Below are 21,336 nucleotides of genomic sequence, written 5' to 3' on the forward strand. Positions count from 1 at the left end.
CATTGATTAACAATTTTTTAAATGTTATGGTCTAACAAACTATTTTATGGCAAAGCAAAGTTTCATTAATCTTACAAGCTCTACATTGAACAAACACCCTGACAAACAAACCTTTATTTCCAATTACAAATATCATCATATCATTATTGCTTAAACCCTGATTCAATAAATTAATATTACCTATTGCAGAAGCATTTAAAGTAATAGTTTCTATGGCTAACATTATTTTCTTAATAGATGTAAATGAAAGACGAACATTATTATTAACCTGATAACATCCACTGATGAACTGTGCACAGTAAAAAGTGTATTTAGTTTCAACCTTGCACAATTATCATTTTCACGTTTAGCGCCACGTTGTTTAAATAGCAAATACATATTGGGCCCAATTTTGCGCTCATGGGCATTCTGGTCTGAAAACGAGGTGTGTTCAGGCGCATTGTTGGCAACTAAATAGACTACGCCATTGACCAACTAAAACCTGGTCTAAAGTCTAGTGTTTTTGTTATTTAATGAGCGCGTTAGAAATATGCGCCTATAAGCGGGACGACAAAGTGGGTTTACTTATCACACACATGGATGCGCGGCAGCACAAAATGTAAAAGATTTTTATTGAGTGTCTTGGACATAAATGAGGAACGATTATGAGACGTTAGAAGGCGTAAAGAGCTGCTTCACCTGTAGCCTGTAAGTAAATAAATGCTTTGCTTTAAAGCAACACTATGTAGTTTTTTTACATTTAAATAATGTCTCTAAAATTATTTCAGTGATAGAACAACTTTTAACTGGACAAATTGTACTGTTGCTGCAACCTGAGCAGCCTCCTAGCTGCAGAGGTGTAAAGAGTAGCTGAAAGCCATACTTGAGTAAAAGTACAAATTCCTTACTGTAAAAATTACTCCACTACAAGTTACAAGTCACCAATTTAAATATGACTTGAGTAAAAGTATTAAAGTAACCCAATTTAAAAGTACTCAAGTATTTTTACTCGTACTGAATGTTGGCTCAAAGATGCACTAGTCCTCAACACAAAGAGACATTGTAGGTCTGGGCAGTGAAAACTAAGAAAGTTTATTTATGAGGTTTGATTTCCTAATATAGAAAAGAAATCAAACACCTCAAAATTTTGACCTGGCAGAACAAACACAGATTAAACATAGTCATAGTCTTTTGACTAAAATGTAATTTAGTTTTAGTCATATTTTTGTCATCTGAATTGATTTACCTTTAGTCTAATTTTATTCAACTAAATGCCATGAGATTTTGGTCTAGAAATCTACATAAAATTTAAATGTGCCATGCTGAAAAATATATAGCCTAACTTTGTGATATAAATATATGGTAACACTTTACAATAAGGTTCATTAGTTAACATTAGTTAGCTACATTAGTTAACATGAACTAATAATGAACTGCACTTATACAGCATTTATTCATCTTTGTTAATGTTAATTTCAACAATTACTAATACTTTATTTAAATCTTGTTAACATTAGTTAATGCACTCTGAACTAACATGAACAAACAATTAAAGCTTAAATTTTTATTAACTAACATTAACAAAGATGAATAAATAATGTAACAAATGTATTGCTCATGGTTTGTTCAAGTTGGTTAATACATTAACTACTGTTAACTAATGAACCTTATTGTAAAGTGTTACCAAATATTCTTATATAGGCCTATCCTAAAAAAGATATAATTTTAATATTTTAAAAAAATCTAGTAAACTAAAATTGCACCAACAGATATATGATAATGCATATTAAAAACGTGAAGTTGTTCATTTGAAAGATTAATTGTAAACACATGTAGTACGTAACCCCACTCTCTCACATAAAGTGCACTACATTTCTTCCGTCATGCATCCCTCTTTACAGTAAATACATTACAGCATACTTGATTAAATGTGAGGACAGTGAAATTGTACACTTATTATCAATCTTATAATGTACTTAAGTTACTTGGGCAATCAGTACAGGACCTCGCTGGTTTATTTTGGCTTATATAGTAAGTTATATCAAGTTATGTAACTAAGGTTAGCTGATAAAGTAGCATCAGATAATCATATAAACATTTGTCCTTGCCTTTGAGTTGCGGGCTGACCCTCCAGCAATCGCGCATTACTTTTGTTTTGATTGTAGCATCACATGTTTAACAAAGGGTCCCTTGACTGAAGCAAATGTGATATGCATCCATATGTTTGCTCTTTATCTCTTCTTTCAGTCCAGACGCGAACTTTTCTCTACAGTTCATGACATACGCAGCACGCAGATGTCCCGCTACGGTGGCTCAACGCAAGCCATTCAGCGTTTGACATCAAAGTACCGCGAGACCAGACTTCTCCATATGCATTTGATTCGCTCTCGCAGTACTTTGATTTCATACAATTGCTCTGCGCAGAGCCAAATGAAGTCCCTCAGTTGTGTGTGTGCGTGTAACACCTCGCGACCACAGATTCTATCCATCATCACTCTCTGACACTTTCGTCTCGTTTTTATTTGACGAATAAACAATGTAGCGAGTAACGTTAAGTGTTATTTCAAATGTAGTGGAGTAAAGAGTACAAATACCCAATCAAAAATGTAATTGAGTAGAGAGTAAAAGTTGCCTATATTTTTGATACTCAGTACAAGTACAAAGTAGCCCAAAAAATACTTAAGTACAGTAACGTAGTACATTTACTCGAGTACTTTACACCTCTGCCTAGCTGCTACAAGCACCCTCTGAAAGTGGCAGTGGAGGGTAGGAAACACGGCCCCGCCCCTCCCCCTGCCTGCAGAAGAGTGTCTGATACCAGGCACTGTTGCGCTTTTCAACCACATGGGGGAGCTGTAAGTCATTTTTACATGGAAACTTCTCGGTTACGGATGTAACCCTCGTTCCCTGAAGGAGGGAACAGAGACGTCACGTCGTGACCGACGAATTGGGAACTCGCTTAGAGAGACCAATCTGCTCGAATACTACTAAAACGCCAATGAACTTGGCATTGAGATATTTGCATAATGCTGGCGCCGCCCCGCCAGGTGCGTATATAAGCAGCAGGTGCAAATAGGGAAATTAGCTTCTTATTCGCTGAGAAAGCCGGAAAGTGTGACCGGCCGTAACAGCAGGTGGCAGCACCTGTGGCGACGGGACGTGACGTCTCCGTTCCCTCCTTCAGGGAACGAGGGTTACATCCGTAACCGAGACGTTCCCTTTCAGTCGGTCACTACGACGTCACGTCGTGACCGACGAATTGGGAATCCCTATCAAAACGCCACTAGGGGCTGACCTCTTCCAGTGACTGCGTAAAAGCCCTCCGGTTCCACTTAAGGAGGAGGAGGTAGGTTTTAAGGCAGAAGGCCGGGCACTAGATGTTCCTTTAACCCCACAGAAGTGCCAGCGACTGGGAAGCGCCCTACCTGAGCGGGATAGGAACGCTGCGGAAGCCACCACCCGTCTTAAGGGCTAATGGTGGGCGAAAGTCAACCGTAGTTGAGGAAATAAGACAGCCGTGGCTGTGTAAGCAAAGCAGTGCTCTGCTAAGGGAAACGTGGGCTAGTAGGATTAACCCCACGGAAAAATACTCACAATGGAACCCGGTGGGACACAATGTGGGGCCCGAGCCAGACACGTAGGTTCGCGAGGATACAGCTAGTGAAAGGCTGACAGCCAATGCTCCGCAACAAAGGCTGCCAAGGCAGCGGAGGAAGAACAATTCAAACCATTACGCATTTTTGTTCTGAAGGCCTTCCATACTGACACAGTTATGAAGCATCAGTTGGAGGCTGCAAGCCGACCTGCGAGACTGTTCTCCGTGCTCCCCCTGGTGAGGAAAGAACACGAGAGGATACAGGCTCGATACGAACACTGTAGAATTTAATGAACGTATTAGGTGTCGCCCAACCAGCAGCTCTGCAGATGTCTGTTAGCGAGGAACCACGAGCGAGAGCCCAAGATGAGGCAACACTCCGTGTGGAGTGCGCTCTCAAATTAAAGGGGCAAGGAATACCTGAAGATTATAAGCCAGGGCGATAGTATCAACTATCCAATGAGACATCCTCTGCTTAGTGACAGCTTTCCCTTTCTGCTGGCCACCATAACAAACAAAGAGCTGGTCTGAGGTCCTGAGGCTTTGCGTGCGGACCACGTAGAATCGCAGTGCGCGTACGGGGCACAACAAAGCCATGGTTGGGTCTGCCTCCTCCGGGGGCAGCGCTTGCAAGCTCACCACCGGATCTCTGAAAGGAGTGGTGGGAACTTTGGGCACGTAGCCTGGTCTGGGCCTCAATGTTACACTCGAGGCAGCAGGACCAAACTGAAGGCATGAATCGTCAACAGAGAATGCATATAAATCCCCTACTCTCTTCACTGAGGCCAAAGCTAGCAGGGTCAGAGCTTTCATTGATAAAAGCTTCAGACTCGCAGACTGCAAAGGCTCGAACGGGGGGGCCTGAAGGGCTTTCAGCACCATGGACAGGTCCCAAGGAGGAATAGAAGGAGGGCGCGAGGGGTTTAGCCTGCGAGCGCCTCTTATAGTGTAATAACCAAATCATGCTGGCCAACTGATCTGCCGTTGATAAGTGAGTGAGTGACGAGCAGAAATAGCGGCGATATCAACTTTAATGGCGAAGGGACAGCCTACCATCTAACCTATGTTGAAGATATAAAGCACAATGTTAATGGGGCATTCTCTGGGGTCCTCGCGTTGCAAAGAGCACCAGGTGACGAAAAAGGTTTCATTAAGCGCGTAAGCCCGTCTTGTGGACGGTGCTCGAACCGCGTCGATGGTGTTAGATACCGTTTGCGATAAATCACCTAAACCTTGCGCGCGCTCAACGACCATACATGGAGATCCCACGGGTCGGGGCGCGAGTGCCAATGTGCCCCTTCCTAAGAAAGAAAGTCCTTCCTCAGGGGAATCCGCCAGGGAGGGCTGTCGCGAGGAGCATTAACTATGAAAAACCAATTCCCAGTCGTCCAGTACGGACGATTAATAAAAGGCTCTCCTCGTCCTGCCTGACTTTGCACAGTGTCTGTGCAATTAAGCTCACTGGAAGGAATGCGTATTTGCGCATCCCCCGAGGCCAGCTGTGTGCCAATGCGTCCACGCCGAGGCTGCCCTCGGTTAGTGAATAAAATAGGCGACAGTGGGTATCGTCCGGCGACGCAAACAGGTCTGTCTGCGCACGACCGAACTTCTTCCAAATTAGCTGGACCGTCTGGGGGTGGAGTCGCCATTCGCCGGGGCGCGCAGCTCGAGAAGCGCGTCCGCTACTGTATTGAGCGAGCCCGGAATGTGAATGGCACGAAGGGACCTCAGATGCTTCTGACTCCAAAGGAGGAGATGACGAGCGAGATGCGACAGGTGACGAGAGCGCAAAACCGCCTTAACGGTAAATAACGCAACAGTCGCAATGTTGTCGGTGTCGGCTAATACATCCTTCCCTCGCATCTCCACAGCGGAGCGTACAAGTCCCAGATATACAGCGCACCGCTCGCGGCAGTTGGGGTGCTATGCACACCCCTGAGACTGCAAGCCCGTCATACGTGGCGATCATCCCGTGCTAAGGGCATACATGCTACAGAATGCCAGGAGACCTTTCAGGGGCGCATTGTCTATCGGAAATGCCGGGTCTACCACGGGGAAGTTGGAATGACACGCAGGTGTAATGTTTACACGGTGTATGCCGGTGCGCCACGCTCTCCTCGAGACTCGATCGTAAGCCAACGCTGAAGCGGTCTCATATGAAGCAGCTCGGGCGGTGTCACAGCCGCAGCATGCTGTCATATGTCCAGGAGCTTCTGAAATTGTTTCAGAGGGACCGCGTACTTCCCTCGAATTAAACCGAGGCAAGTCAGAACTGACTGGTTGCGCGCTCTTGTTAAACACGCCAATTAGTCGATCGAGTCTTATTTCCATACTGAGAAAAAGGATCCTCTGCACGGGGCAAAGTTGCTCTTTCCCAGTCGACCTGAAGACATAAACGAGCGAGATGCCGAAGCATTAACTCTGTGTTCGCGCACGTCTGCCAAGAACGGGCTATTATAAGTCGACGTACATAAAAGCAGAATGCGAACAACCCTCTCTCTGATATTTTAAAGCCGTGACTAGCACATGGAGACACGGAGAGAGAGAGACAGCTCGAATGATGTACTTAGTATTAATATGCCCACCCCACGACGCAGAGCGAAAAACGGTCTAGAGCGAGGGGAGATGGACACATAAAGTACACGTCTTACAGGTCTAAGGCTGCAAACGATCTGAATATTGAAATACGAGCCTCGGCGTTATCGTCCAAAAGAACACCTTTGTAGAGCCGGTGCGTAAATCAAATCGATCGTAACCCGCCGCGTATTTTGGGTACTATGAGATAAAGGCTGGAAAAACCCTATCATCATCATCATCTCGGTAAGAGGGACCGGCTCGATACATCCTTCGCCAACAGGACATCGACCTTTGCACGCAGTACATGTGCATCGGGCGCTTTCACCACAGTGAAACGAAAGCCCGAGAATTTTGGGGTGTGCCGGATCTTGTAACCGAGGCGGATTGTGCGTAAAACCCAACGAAACGGGCTGGGAACTGAAGCCAAGCACCCAGGCACCGTACGAGGAGAATTAACGACACTACCGAAGTACCCGCGGTGGGGCAGCGAAGCGAGACAGGTGGGACTGCCGGTGCGTCTGCTGTGACAGCATAAGCATCTACAGTATGTGTGTGTGACACTGACCTGAGCCCGCTGAGGGTGACGGTCGTCTGGTCTCCTCAGCGGAGAGCACAGACTCCGAGGAGGGTGCTGGTGGTCCCGTCTCCTCAGCGGAGAGCTGGAACTCCTCAGGACACCCGCTGGCGATAGAGGAGAGGGAGGAAGAGCACGTAAATGCCCGCTCACATCTCTCTCGATCCTCTGGAGACCTGGAGAAGGAATAGGAATGCACTCTTTTTGTGGTCTTGTGGGTGCCGGCTGAGAAGCCGGCGGAACAGAACAAAACGAAACCAAAGATTCTCCACCCGGCCCTCTACCGGTGGAGGGAGCGATGCCATCACCGTCTCCCGTAGAGTGATCCCATCCGAATCCAGGTCGCCCGTCTCAGGGCCGCTTCGATTTCCGTTTACCACGGGAAGCGGGTGGGGCGGGCGGGGCGGGCTGCCGACGGCTGTTCCCCCTCCGTGGCCTGGAAGATGTTCTAGTGGGGGGGGTGGAGGCAGCCGCCGCAGGGCGCCCTCGGCGAGGAGCAGACGGGGCCGCCGGCGCTGGAGGGCGAGATGCAGGTCGCTTGCGCCGGGGCATGATCTGAGCGATCGCCTCCGTCTGCTTCTGGGCGGCGGAGAACTGCTGGGCAAAAGACTCCACCGACTCACCGAAGAGACCAGCCTGGGACACGGGAGCGTCTAAGAACTTGTTCTTCTCCGCATCCGACATGTCCGCCAGACATAGCCATAAGTGGCGTTCCTGGACCACCATCGTGGACATGGCACGACCAATCGCCTGCGCTGTCACCTTCGTAGCGCGAAGAGCCAGATCAGTGGCAGCCCGGAGCTCCGAAAGGACAGGCGAGTCGTGTCCTCCCTCGTGCAGATCCCTCAAGGCCTTCGCTTGATGAACCTGCAGCAACGCCATTGCGTGCAGGGCTGAAGCCGCCTCTCCACATGCCTGGTGGGCAGCGCCCGTTAAACCGGAGGACTGTCTGCAGGCACGAGAGGGGAGGGTTGGGCGGTCCTTCCAAGAGGGAGCGTGAGCCGGACACAGTTGCATCGCGACAGCACGCTCCACGGGAGGGATCCCCGTGTAACCCTTAGCGGCTCCGCTGGTGAGGGAGGTGAGGGGGGAGGGCTGAAACGGCCGTAATCTCATGGAAAACGGCGACTTCCAGGTTCTAGTCAGCTCCTCGTGCACCTCGGGGAAGAAAGGCACCGGTGGAGAGGGTTGTGACACCCGGGCAGCTCCAAAGAACCAATCATCCAGGCGGGACGGCTCGGGCTGAGGGGGGGAACCCACTCTAACCCTACGGTCTCCGCCGCTCGAGCGAGCACGGCCACCATCTCTGGATCGAACTCCGGCGTCCCAACCCGACCAGAGGGAGGAAGGGCGTCGGGGTCCACGTCAGGGGGAGGAGGCCCACCCTCGGATGCTGCGGCGTCGGTGGACCCGGAGGGAGGCACAATGGATTCTAGAGACATCGTAGAACACGACGCTGAAGTCTCCATAGGCACATCAACCAGCTGTGGATGAGGAGGCTGAGAGCATGAGGACGAATCCCCCGACCGGCTCAGCACAGTGATGCGGAGGTCGTCCTTTGAGAGCTTTACAGCCGCACCGTGGCGGCGTTCAGCACTCGCATGACGAGGGTTGCGCTTTTCCCGGAGGAAAGACAACCGTCTCCGCAAATCCACAAGGGACATGCTCTCGCAGTGAGAACACTTACCCCCAGCGAACGCTGCCTCTGCGTGCTCGATGCCCAAACACGAAAGACAACGCTCGTGACCGTCCTTCGGACCCATGTATTTGCCGCACCCAAGATCGCACGGACGAAAAGCCATCCTGAAAAGGACGCTGATGTCCGGATATACGAGAGAGTGGCTGCCTTTAACAAGGCACAAAGCTCTCTCGTATCACTCTTTTAGGGAAATTCACTCAGATGCTTAGTTGATGAGCGCACAGGAAGGCAACGCACACACTAAACTCAAAAACAACAAACAGATGTAGAGCCGTGGAATAAGCGAAGCGTCCGCTGTGGTACTGCTAGTACAACCAACTTCAGCAATCAGATCCCAACAGAGTAGAGTAGCTTCTCAGTAGCAGATACTGCAGGCTTTCGAAGCGAATAAAAGCTAATTTCCCTATTTGCACCTGCTGCTTATATACGCACCTGGCGGGGCGGCGCCAGCATTATGCAAATATCTCAATGCCAAGTTCATTGGCGTTTTAGTAGTATTCGAGCAGATTGGTCTCTCTAAGCGAGTTCCCAATTCGTCGGTCACGACGTGACGTCGTAGTGACCGACTGAAAGGGAACTACAAAGTGTTGCTTTAAACAAATGCATCTGTTTTTAAATGTTTTTTAAATGCTTCCTCACGGATTTATCGTATATGATGACGCTGTACCTGTGAATATGGTGAGATGAGAAACAATTTTAAGTAATGCATTTTTTTTTTAAAACATGGCGCTGTCCAAGTGCTGAAATGGCTCTCCGTACGTTTGTAAATTCTTTATCTCTAGTTTGTATTTAGTACAAACCTTTTCTTGCATATTTGCAAATTATTTTATGAGATTACAATGATTATGTAGGATATCAATACATTTACAGCAATTAAAAGCCTGCTAATTTTACTTCCATGACTGAAAGAAAACGGCTTTTAAAGGTATTAATCCAAAAAAATAATAATAATTTCAATACAAATTAAAGCAGCACAATATTTGAACATTAATCTTAAACCGGGGGTCTTCTTCCGCCACTTAGTTTTTAAGTTTAAAAATTCCGCTTTCTAACTAGGGATTAGGAATGGCGCCAGCGCAACTGGCTTTTAAAGGGGATGAGAGCTGAGACTATCATTGGTTTATTGCACGTTACACCCAAAACACACCCATTACTCATTACGAAAATAGGAACAGAACAACCCTTTTAGGCCGTGCGCTTGGCGCATAAACCATTTTTCCTGTCTTTAAATTAGCAAAAGTGGGTTCGGAGTGGGTGCACTTAGACAATACACTTCGATCGTTAAAATAGGGCCCGAAGACTCATGTGAAATTTCAAAATCACTTTTATTAAAATAGTATATGATGACAATAAAATTCAAAAGGATGGTTTTCCTCCCTGTTTAACAATATACAGATGTACAGCATGCGAGCTGGTTAGAAAGCAAATGTCTAACAGTGTTGTACATTTCTACCAGATCTTTTGTGGCAAAGAAAGAGGGATATATCAGACCGTACTGATATAGATGGAATATTGTCTCATCCCGTATCACACTGGAAAAATACTGATATATTATTACCAAATCTCGATATACTGCCCAGCCCTAGTATACAGTACATTACTGTTGGTGCCACAAGAAAAACAGCAGCTGAAGATATTACAGTGGTGTAAAATGAGCTGATTCCTGTAATTTTTAAAGAGTTAGGAGATCCAGTAATGCTTGGGGGCAAATTGCAAGCAGCAAATTAATGCAATTAATCAGGGGTGATTTTCTGCAACTCACAGTGGGGTTGTTGCTCTGGGGTGGTATGTTGTGGGTTTTAGTGGTGTGAATTTAGGTATGCATGCAAGATGAGGTTCATCGGACCTTTCAATAAGTGACAGTTTTCTTTGGAACCCCTTCTCAGTGCAGCAATATGGTGTTTTGGGGGGTGTAGTGTGTGCACGTACACACACACACTCACAGGATGGTGATGGACAAAACATCAAACACACTGAACACATGTCAATCTATGCCTTCATTCCAACAGCTCAGTGTTGGTCTGATCTTCTATCAAAAAAATAATAATTTGCATAAACACGGCATCTAAAATTAAAAATCACACCTCTGTGTGAAGTTGTGTCGATGTGTCAAGATTTGATTTATTGAAGCATTCCAAATCCTTCAACCGTTTGTTTGCTTTTCGTTTCTACCTTTAATTTGTGCCTTCCTCACTCTTAATTTAGAACCAAGCACAGCTGTCCCTAAAAAGCAAAAAATCTCTTTTTATTAGTTATTTATTTATAATATGACATTGATAGACACCGAAACTAATGAGTAGGTTAACTCTTCATATCATGTTGATACCTTTCCTACAGTATGATACTGACTTTCTCTCCAGATCAAACGCACACTTGTTCATTTTCCTCCTCTCACGCACACTATAGACGAGAGGAGGCAGATCTTTATGCTCAGGAGAGACACTCGGAGAACGAAAGAGCTGATAAAGAGGAAGCGCTATGTCAGCAGTCTGAGGTAGCTGGGTGCTGTGAGATAGCTCATCAATAGACTCTGCTCTGAATACTTAAACAGCCTCGAAGCTTAAAACGCATACCATCTAACTTTTCAGCACATCCACTATTAAAATATTTAGTGCCCTTACTGTACTGGACAATCATATAAACGCATCTTTATCTATAAAGGCAGAAGGTAAAAAAATACAAATTACAAGTGTAACTTGTTTATTCGACTACCAAAGGTCTCGTTTTTCCTGGGTTTTTGAAGCTATGATTGTGTTTATGGTTCGCAATATGACATGTGTTTATGTTTCGCGTGTAAAAAAAAATGCTGTATTTTACAAACAATTTACTTCACACAATTTAATTTGTCCTAAAACAGGCAGATGTCTACCTTGTTCTATGAAGTTCCTCCTTCTTTATAATTTTGCAGGTATTATTTATGGTCATTACACATTAAATAAAGTTTGAAAATGGGATAAGGAAAAATGGGACCTTTAAATAACTCAACTGCAAATAAAATGTAATATAAACTACCAAAACATCTAGTGGGTCAGCACAGTGCATGTATTTGATATTAATAAGGAAATAATTATCTGTGATTTTTTTTAAACAAGAAAACAATGTACAAAAATTTAAGAAAAACTACTACTTGTGCATTAACAACTTTCATAAGACAGACAGACAATAACCCTTGTTAAATAAGATGAAAGGATAGACTGATAGCAGGTAGTATATAATACAGGTAGTATAATGCTACTCAAGTTAAATTATACAATTAACAAATAACTTTTGGGATTTATGTTAAAGAGTAACTAAACCCCTGGTGAGAGCGTGACTCCACCCACTGGCAATATCTGAAAAATGCAAGAAAAGTGGGCAGATCCCAACGAAGATAGAGGGGACGAACTAAGCTCGTATCAAGTGTGTGGTGAGATCGTAACAAGGGCGTGGTGAGCTTGAACCTGCTTACGTCACGAGTCATTTTTTGGACCCAACATCCAATAGGAAAATTCAACTGCAGTAGCCATCGTTCAACCTGAAGAGGGCAGCAATCAGACGTTTTTACACCATATATTGTAGTATTGAAACACTTTATATCCAAATGTCAAAAAAATTACTAAAATCAATGAACAGCACTAATAAAGCATCATTCTTACAGATCATTTACTAAAAAAGGTTGATTTAGGGTTTAGTTACTCTTTAAAGACCGCAACATAATATGATAGCTGAAATGTTGAGTCTTCCTGCAGTTAAACAAAATTTTGAGACAACATAAACTTACCTATGTTTTCACCCCTATAACATGCAGTCCAGAACTGGGCTGTTATCACAGTCTGCATGATCCTTCAGATTGAAATAGATTTCCGGTTTCCCAATCTGTTGAGACACAGAGCATATGGAGTTATAATTGAAGGCAAGATGGATGTCAGATTAACCAACACCTAACATACTCTCCAGTTGTAGTGTGTGTCTCGAATGCAGAGCAAACCCCCATTTTATTCCCTATTTTCGTATTAGTATAGTATCCTTAAACACATCAAATACATCTTTCAACATGGACAGCGGTTAAAAAGTACCCATGTATTCTTAACCCGTTAAGTGGCACTGTCCCATGAGCAGGACGCCTTAGTTTACTTCAATATTTTCCATGTAAATGTTATGTCTATCACAACAAACTATATATTGTTGGAAAAGTCTAAGCCTCTAGAATACAGTGTTTTATATAATAAATTATGTAGGATGAGTAATTGATAGTTCATTGTATGTATAGCAGTAATACCATGTTTTTAACGTAAACAATCTTGACAAACTATATTGTTGGAAAGCTCTAAGTGTGTAGTTTTCATAATTCATCACCATTTTGGGATAATTATGACGTAGTGAGAGTCCGTTTCTAAAATGTCACGGGGCCACGAGTAGGCCTAATTTGTTTATAACCCTAAACCCAACTCTGAACCTAAAAAATCATGACAAACTATATATCACTAGAAAGCTCTCAGAATGTAGTTTTCATATTCCAAGGTCATCTGATGATAGGAATTATGTAGTGACAGAGTTTTTTTTGTTAAAGCGTAACTAAACCCCTGGTCAGAGCCTGACTCCACCCACTGCAATATTTGAAAAATGCAAGAAAAGTGGGCAGATCCCAATGGAGATAGAGGGGACGAACTAAGTGTGTGGTGAGATCGTAACAAGGGCGTGGTGAGCTTGAACCTGCTTACGTCACGAGTCATTTCTTGGACCCAACATCCAATAGGATAATTCAACTGCAGTAGCCACCGTTCAACCTGAAGAGGGCAGCACTCAGACGTTTTTACACCATATATTGTAGTATTGAAACACTTTATATCCAAATGTCAAAAAACTTACTAAAATCAATGAACAGCACTAATAAAGCATCATTCTTACAGACCATTAACTAAAAAAAGTTGGTTTGGGGTTTAGTTACTCTTTAAATAACCCCCCCCCCCATAGGAATGCATATTAATCATTATATATTCATAAAACTATATCCTAGTATAAATCTTAAAAAATGTAGAGAAACTATATATTGTTGGAAAGCTCTTTGAATGTAGTATCATATTTCAAAAAAATTTGCGGTAATCATAATGCAGTGGCAGTAATTTATTAATTTGTGACAAGAGCATGCAACAAACCATTGACACCTAGTGGTCGTTGTTGGTAAAACCACTAAAAGTGTGACACAAAACTCATTTTTTTGTGATTTTAACTTGAAATTTGGATCAGAACTACTTGAGACTTATGGCTTAATGTTTGCATTATTACTTTTGTGAAACATTTACATTTTAATTTTATTTATAAAATTTATATGTTATGGAATTATTTGTATTTATTATAATAAATGTAAACTGCTATAACAATTTATTTATTTAATATTTTCACCTGTTGACACTTCTGTGAAAACCCCCAAAGTGTCCTCTTTAAAACAAGACAAAGATTAGGCTTTTAGACCAAAAAATGCCAGAGTTATATAAATTTGAAGGTGTATATCACATTTTCACCCCCCCCCCCCCACACACACACACACTCGGAGTGGTTAAACAATATATAATCTTATAAACATTGTACATGTCAGTTGGAAAAACTGTGACATTTTTTATGTTTAATGAAATGCATTTACAAACAGCTTGAAAACATTCTTTCCCTAGGATATAATAACTCTTTTTGCCTAAATAAACTAACAAACATACATAAATATATAAATATGACAATAATAATAATAATGATAAATAATAATAAAAATAGGCAAAATAATTTAGGATAGTGTGCGCATTGACATAATATCTTTAGAAAAAAAAAAAAATAATATGCTTATTTAGATTATATTGTTTTTTATTTTATTAGGTGATCATATTTAAACCGTACGGTCAACCTAATACATCAAACTGACGAATTATGAGCAAGAATAAACAGGTGTATGCTATGCAGGAGTGTTTTCAGTATTAAGTTATTGTAAATAAAGACTACATCATTCGTTTTTTTCCAACCCATAATAGGGTCAAATATGGACCCAACTACAAGTTAAAACAATATTTTTTGTGTAAATTTAGACCGTATATTTAATATTGATGGTGATGTCATATACATTTTAGACATTTTTTACTTTATTTTCATAGTGGGTGTATGAATTGAATTAAGTATTTTACTTTATTTTTAATGTTTTAATTTTTGAATGATTAAAATTAATGCACCTGAAAAGGAACTTTATATCGAGAGCGAGGATTTGCTATTTCACTTGCTTTGATCCCTCCATCCTCACTTGCCATCCCTGCATGCTTCATCCTAAGGGGGTGGAGCTAAGAAGCAAGTCAAGGAAGTGAGGAAAGGAAAAGAGGATGCGCAAATAAGAAATGGGAAGCACCCCAGGTAGTACAGACTTCGGTCATGTCTGAGTAAATGTGAGGTTAAAAGTCAAAAGGAGGGTAAGAATAGTGTCATGAAGACAGAAGGCACGCGCTCATGCACAAACACACATACAGTCTAGCCACATCAATCTTCAGGGTGGAGCTAAATCAAATCCAATGGCTTTCCTTTGACCCTTTCAAAGCTTTTTCATTTTCATTGCCATAGAGACGAAATCATATCGACCAACTGGGAGAGTTCAAACCAACTAAGTGAAAACCGTATGTGTGTGTGCATGCACATCATGTGTGGCGCCTTTGTTTGTGTGTGTCAGTATCTCGCTGATTTTATCTTCCTTCAGTTTCATTCTCTCCCCATTCTATGTCCCGAAGGTATATCAGCGAGAAGACTGCAGAGTAAATTGTCCCAAATTGAGTTCCCTCTCCTCGCCAGAGACAGGCCACATCTCTGCCGTTTAGAGGCGCAGGGAGGAAAAAAAGGGAAAAACAATCTCGACACACTCAGGCTCTTAACAATTTTCTCTAATTTCTCTTCCCCCCACCCCACCACAGCGTTTCTTCTAACTGATTCTCCATTGCTTGTCCGTCTCTATCCATTCCATTCCCTCGTATTTCTTTCCTGCCGCGTCCTTTGTCTTCTGCGCTATCTATCTTCCACCTCCCCCACTCGTTCTCCTTCAGTATGTGTTTTCTCGCTCGCTCGCTCTCCTCTCTGACACACTACCCATCACAGTGGACCCCGAGGCGGTAGAGTCCCGCTCTGACAATAATCACATAGTAAGTTTATAATGCTGCCAGGGCCGAGCCTAGCGCAGTGCATACTGTTCCCTGGGCTCTCCCACACCCCATTACACTCAGTGGGAGCTGAGTTCAGCCGGACGGGATCTGTACTGATGTATGGAGGCAGGGGACAGATCTGCCCCATGCTGCGTGGATGGGGTCTATGTCTGGTCACATGCGGCCGCAATACTAACACCAGTGGACTGAACCGAGGCTGTCTCCATTCAACCTTGTACTAATGCTAATACTGTTTGTCTAAACCAAAAAGAAAAAAGGTGTCATACATGCGTTATTTTATCTTGTTGAAATATAGTGAAAAAACTTTATTTTACACAAAGTGAGTATACAGTTTTGAGTAAAATTCTTTCAAATTTTATATACTTTATAAAACTCTGGGTAAAAATAACCCAGGATATTTAGAGTCTACTAGCAAGACCATACAACCACTTTAATTTGACATTGAAGATGAGTGTAGTGTAAGCTCACAGTCGATAAACCCTACTGTGAGTTATTCTAATAGTAGAGGCTTCTTTTCACTGTTTCTGCTTAAATGTCAACTTCAATAACATGCCTGTCATCTTCAGAGTATATTATACTATTTTAGCATGACTGACTCGATGACTGACTAAACTACCTTAAAAATGACTGTCAAAGTACGACCCAATGGTGACAGTAACTCATGGAAATGCCTGTAAAGGTATTTCACAGATGCCTGAATAAAACTACACACAGACTTATGCAACAATATTTTAGGTACAAGTTCAGACCACAGCAGAGAAGATCTTCATCACTTGTACTTGAAATTTTTTGTGTAAAAAAAAAACTTTAATTATACCATAATAATACTATATTGAATATTGAATTTAAAGGTGCAATGTGGGACTTTTAGAAGGATCTCTTAAAATGTAATATAATATCCATAACTATATTACCAGTGTTTTTTACCTTACATCAGGGATCTTCAACTACTATCTACTCTTCTTGGAAGGCCAGATTTTAAAATTGTAAATATGATGCTATATATATTATGTTGTTTTTGTTATTTTTTCATAAATAAAAACAAAATGCATTTTTTTTAAAAGATGCACATTTCTTGTATCCAGTATTTTTGCCTTTTAATTACTGAAAACTCATATTTTCTTTTACATATTTTAAAAACAATTGCAAGAACCAAATTTTAATAGTTCAACTATGAACATTACACAAAAAAGTGCAAGTGTAAATACTCAACGCATGTAGAGCTCTTAAACTTCTTTTGTTTATAACTGTTTAACTTTCACAAATTGTTACATTTAAAGTATTCACAACATTTAACTCCTCATAACTAAAATTGCACTTCATGTTTTCTTTTTTAATATTTTAAAGATACATAGGCTAAAACGCCCTTTAATTGTACACTACATGCAGACACGACGGCCAGAGTTCGCCCCCTAGTGGCAGTCATAATGAAATGTCAGTTTAATCGTAAATCCATGTCAAGGCAAGAGCTTTTACTTACTGTATGTATGCATTTATACTTATTCATTTACTTATCAGTAATCAATAGTTTTTAAAGGATTCAAGTGTTTCTGATTAAGATAAACAAAAAATCATTAATAATTTTCACCTTGCACACTTAAATACATCACTTCCTGTCAGCGTGTCACACGGTTAAGTCGCACAAGTTAATTTTTTATGCATCCAAAGCTCAAATTGGATCCGATAATTACGCACCCGCAGATGATTGGCATCATAGACATTACATGGTTGGCATCCCACACAGCCCATTTCTGACTCTCTTTCCGTTTTTTTGGCCATCATTTGTCATGTGGAAAGGTTGAAGTAACCACACTGATTTTAAATCAGACAAAGATGACGGCGGGCGCATTTGGCCCACGGGCCACCAGTTGACTAGCCCTGCATTACATTGCTTTTATTACCTTAGAATGAGCCGTTTCTACAGTAGCCCTAAATGGACAAAATGCTCTACAAAGTGCTATTCGTCCCTACGTTGTCTCAGATGACAATATGTTTGTCCTGTGGCAGCTACTGTAGCTTCTCTTTGCGAAATTAAGGTTGGTTGCAATTCGCAATCTCACCACTAGATGCTGCTAAAAAAGCATTACTCCTTTAATGCAAGAAGTCAAGGTGTTACAGTTGCAACTATATATTAAAGGAAAACACCACCGTTTTTCAATATTTTACTACGTTCTTACTACAAAATAAAATGTGGCGATTTTTTTAAGCAGAAAAAAGTGAGAACTATATTGTATGGCGGAAGAGCACTTCAAACTTGGCGCACACTAACATAATCACTCCTGACTACTCCTTTCACTCAAACCTCCGTCTATATTACTGCGCCCGAGGTCGAAGTTCTGCAAACACATTGCTCTACCGCCATACAATATAGTTCTCATTTTTTATATGTTTAAAAGTTACCACATTTTATTTTGTGCCACCATACTTACCATACTTGTGCCACTTGTAACTACTCATGTAACAGTTTTTTAATAGGGAAAACATGAAAGTGTTTGGTGGCTTTTAAATTCATCCCTGTTTGGAACCTAAAGGAATGAATGGGCCTAGGCTTAATGCTAACACATTCACGACTCGCTGTACAAAGATGAAGTGCACGCATTGAAAAAGATAGGTATGTATTAATTTGTCCAAATTGAGGTAAGAACATAGTAAAATATTAAAAAAACTGTGGTGTTTTCCTTTAAATAAGAAAACACTTTAAGCTATACAATAATATAGCAGTTGTTTGGCACAGGTTTTCACCATAATTCCTCCCATTATATCAAATTTCAATACGCATCAGCAAATATATACACTATAGTCAGGTAAAAGTTTAAAAAAATAATCCAAAACTATCAGTGAGGGCAGTACCCTTTAAAATGTCCTAATATGTAACATTTAGGTACAGATATGTAAACATTTGGTACCAGTATGTACCTTCGAGGTACTAATATGAACTCTTTAGGTGCAAAGATGTGCTTTATAAAAGGGCACTGCCCCAGTGACCCCAGCCAAGGATTTTATTTTTACAATTTTTCTATCCAATAAGATTCCACAGACCTCTCATATTTAATGAGTTCAGTTTGAGAAAGTAATCTGAGTCATGGTCAGCAATTAAATATGGGAGAGAACTGTCACTATCAATTACACACCTTGAGTCTCTACATCTCGACTAGGATCACGCCTCAGAAGGCCATCAAAACGCTGATCATCTCTATCAGCTCCTGCGCGACACACAGCCTAATCACATCTGGATTTAACATGATAATCACATTTCATGAGCGTATCAGTGTAACACAATGCAAAAGCACCCACAGCATTAATTACAGAAGTGTTTAGATGATATGCATGAATATTACACGAATAATACAAAGGAATTGAACTTTGACCTAAGCAACAAATTTATATTGAAAAACAAAATTTCTACCTACTTCCCTCCTTCCTGTTTTATTTCTATACAGTGTATTAATAAAGCTCATAAGTGCTTCTAGAGTTCTGCCCGTCTCTCTACAGAATGAACAAATGTTCATTTAGGGAGTTGGCAAAGAAAATTCAATTTATTACTAAGATCACATTTTTTTAAGCCGTTCTTCTGCTTCTGGGAAATGTTGCATAAGCTGCGATGAACACCACGTAAAATCTACCGGAAAAGAAAAAAAAATCAATAACAGTTTTGCAGACGATGACACGTTTTTCTTTACAAAAATGCTGTTTTAATTTCACACCAAAGCCAATAATAGTTCCTAAATGCAATATTCTGAAACGCCGGCAGTTAATTGACAACTACATAAAGGAAGTCAGGTTGCGTTAATGCTCGAGGTATCCTGTGGCTCAAAGACCAACGGGGATCGGGTTGTGATGAATAATTCTAACCCGACACAGCTGAAGTGTGTGCGAGTGTGAGCGCTTCATACCACACAGGTATTTTACTCTCCTGACATGTCTATCACCTGCTGCCAGGGGCTGCTCATGCTGTCAGATCTAAAAGATGACAGGCGAGAAGAACCGAAAAACAACTAAATAAACAGAGACATCAAAACGAGAGGGAGAACCGTACGAGCCGGGCCCTGACTTGCGCGTGTCCGTGCGCGCAGAGCTCTTGCTGGGTACGTTGTATGTCAGTTGCCCACACAGAAACCATAATCGTAAACTATGTGGAACACATGTCCCCTCGGGGGTGTGCAGACACATACTGGGATGGCATGGCCCTGTGCGGTAACAAATACACAGATACTGTAAACACACACTCACACATGGGATCTAACGGCACTTTTGCTTCTGCTGTGGACCTGCAATCTGGAGGTGATGATGCAGTTTGTACTGTATAAAAAAGGAGAGTGCGTGTGTGAGAAGAAAGCAGAAAGAAAATAAAAGTGATAGGTTTGCTAAAAAGGTTGCAGGGTTTTAGAAGTGGGAAAAGGTTGAGGCTTAGAAGGGCACATATGAGTGGGGTGGGGTGCAGGGGGAATGTGGAAGTGCAAAAGGAGTGAAGGTAATGGAGACTAGGGTAAAGGAGTTTTGGGTATAAAGGGTCGCAGCATAAAGTCATAAACACTGTTGAAAACTTTTGAGACGTTGGAAAAATGCACACCGGTCTGGGACAAATCCCAGTCCACCACAACAAAACAAAAATAGAACAATGGATGGCTCTTGTCAACTAATGACAGTTCAACACAATAGTTAACACAGTTATTACATTTAAAGGGACTCTCCATTTTTTTTGAAAATATGCTAATTTTCCAGCTCCCCTAGAGTTAAACATTTGATTCTTATTGTTTTGGAATCCATTCAGCCAATCTCCGGGTCTGGCGCTACCACTTTTAGCATAGTTTAGCATAATCCATTTAATCTGATTAGACCATTAGCATCGCGCTCAAAAATAACCAAAGAGTTTTGATATTTAAAACTTAACTCTTCTGTAGTTACATTGTGTACTTAGACCGACAGAAAATTAAAATTTGCGATTTACTAGGACGATATGGCTAGGAACTGTACTCTCATTCTGGTGTAATAATCAAGGACTTTGCTGCCGTAACATGGCTGCAGGAGGCGAAATGATTTTACGCAGCAACCGAAAATAGTCCCCTTAGTATCATTCAATAGCAGGGAACTATTTTTGGGCACTGCGTAATATCATTGCACCTGCTGCAGCCATGTTACAGCAGCAAAGTTTACTTTTGAGGGTGATGCTAATGGTCTAATCAGATTCAATGAATTATGCTAAGCTATGCTAAAAGGGGTAGCCTCAGACTCAGAGATCGGCTGAATGGATTACAAAAGGTAAGAATCAAATGTTTAACTCTAGGGGAGCTGGAAAATTAGCATATTTTCAAAAAAAAGTGGTGTCCCTTTAATGTTAAAGATTATGACAGCAAAACAAATAATGATGATTGGAAAAAAAGTGTCACTATTGGGATATTGTATATCAATGCACTTTGAGGGGTAAACTGAACATTCAGTCTTCACATACTGCTCAAAAACTTGTCTTAAAAGTCATTTGCCATTGATGTTCTGTTCTAGGGTCAGTGGATCTCCAGGTGTGTGGACGCATATGGAGCCATCCTATGATTAAATATCGGAAAATTATAAAAAAAAAAAAGTAATGTTAGAGTATCATCCTAAATGAATAAACATTATGTAACTCAAGTAAAACTTTATGCCCGCATTCAAATCATTTCCCGTGAACACAAGTCTATTTTTCAGCTCCACTATATTATTAGGGGTCTGTTCTCTGTTGCGCAGGTGTATTGAATTAAATGCTGAACAAATGACT

At 41.7% G+C, this 21,336-nt stretch overlaps 1 long non-coding RNA gene across 1 annotated transcript in view; it reads right to left on the reverse strand.

The window, feature by feature from the left end:
• LOC135789288 (uncharacterized) overlaps positions 1–21,336 on the reverse strand; it is a 99,328-nt gene that overhangs the window by 68,078 nt on the left and 9,914 nt on the right. The window contains exon 3 of the long non-coding RNA XR_010547526.2: positions 12,185–12,279. This is a non-coding gene — a long non-coding RNA (uncharacterized lncRNA). The remainder of the gene's footprint in view (positions 1–12,184; positions 12,280–21,336) is intronic.

The sequence above is a fragment of the Paramisgurnus dabryanus genome, chromosome 13 (genome assembly GCF_030506205.2).
Source record: "Paramisgurnus dabryanus chromosome 13, PD_genome_1.1, whole genome shotgun sequence".
NCBI lineage: Eukaryota > Metazoa > Chordata > Actinopteri > Cypriniformes > Cobitidae > Paramisgurnus > Paramisgurnus dabryanus.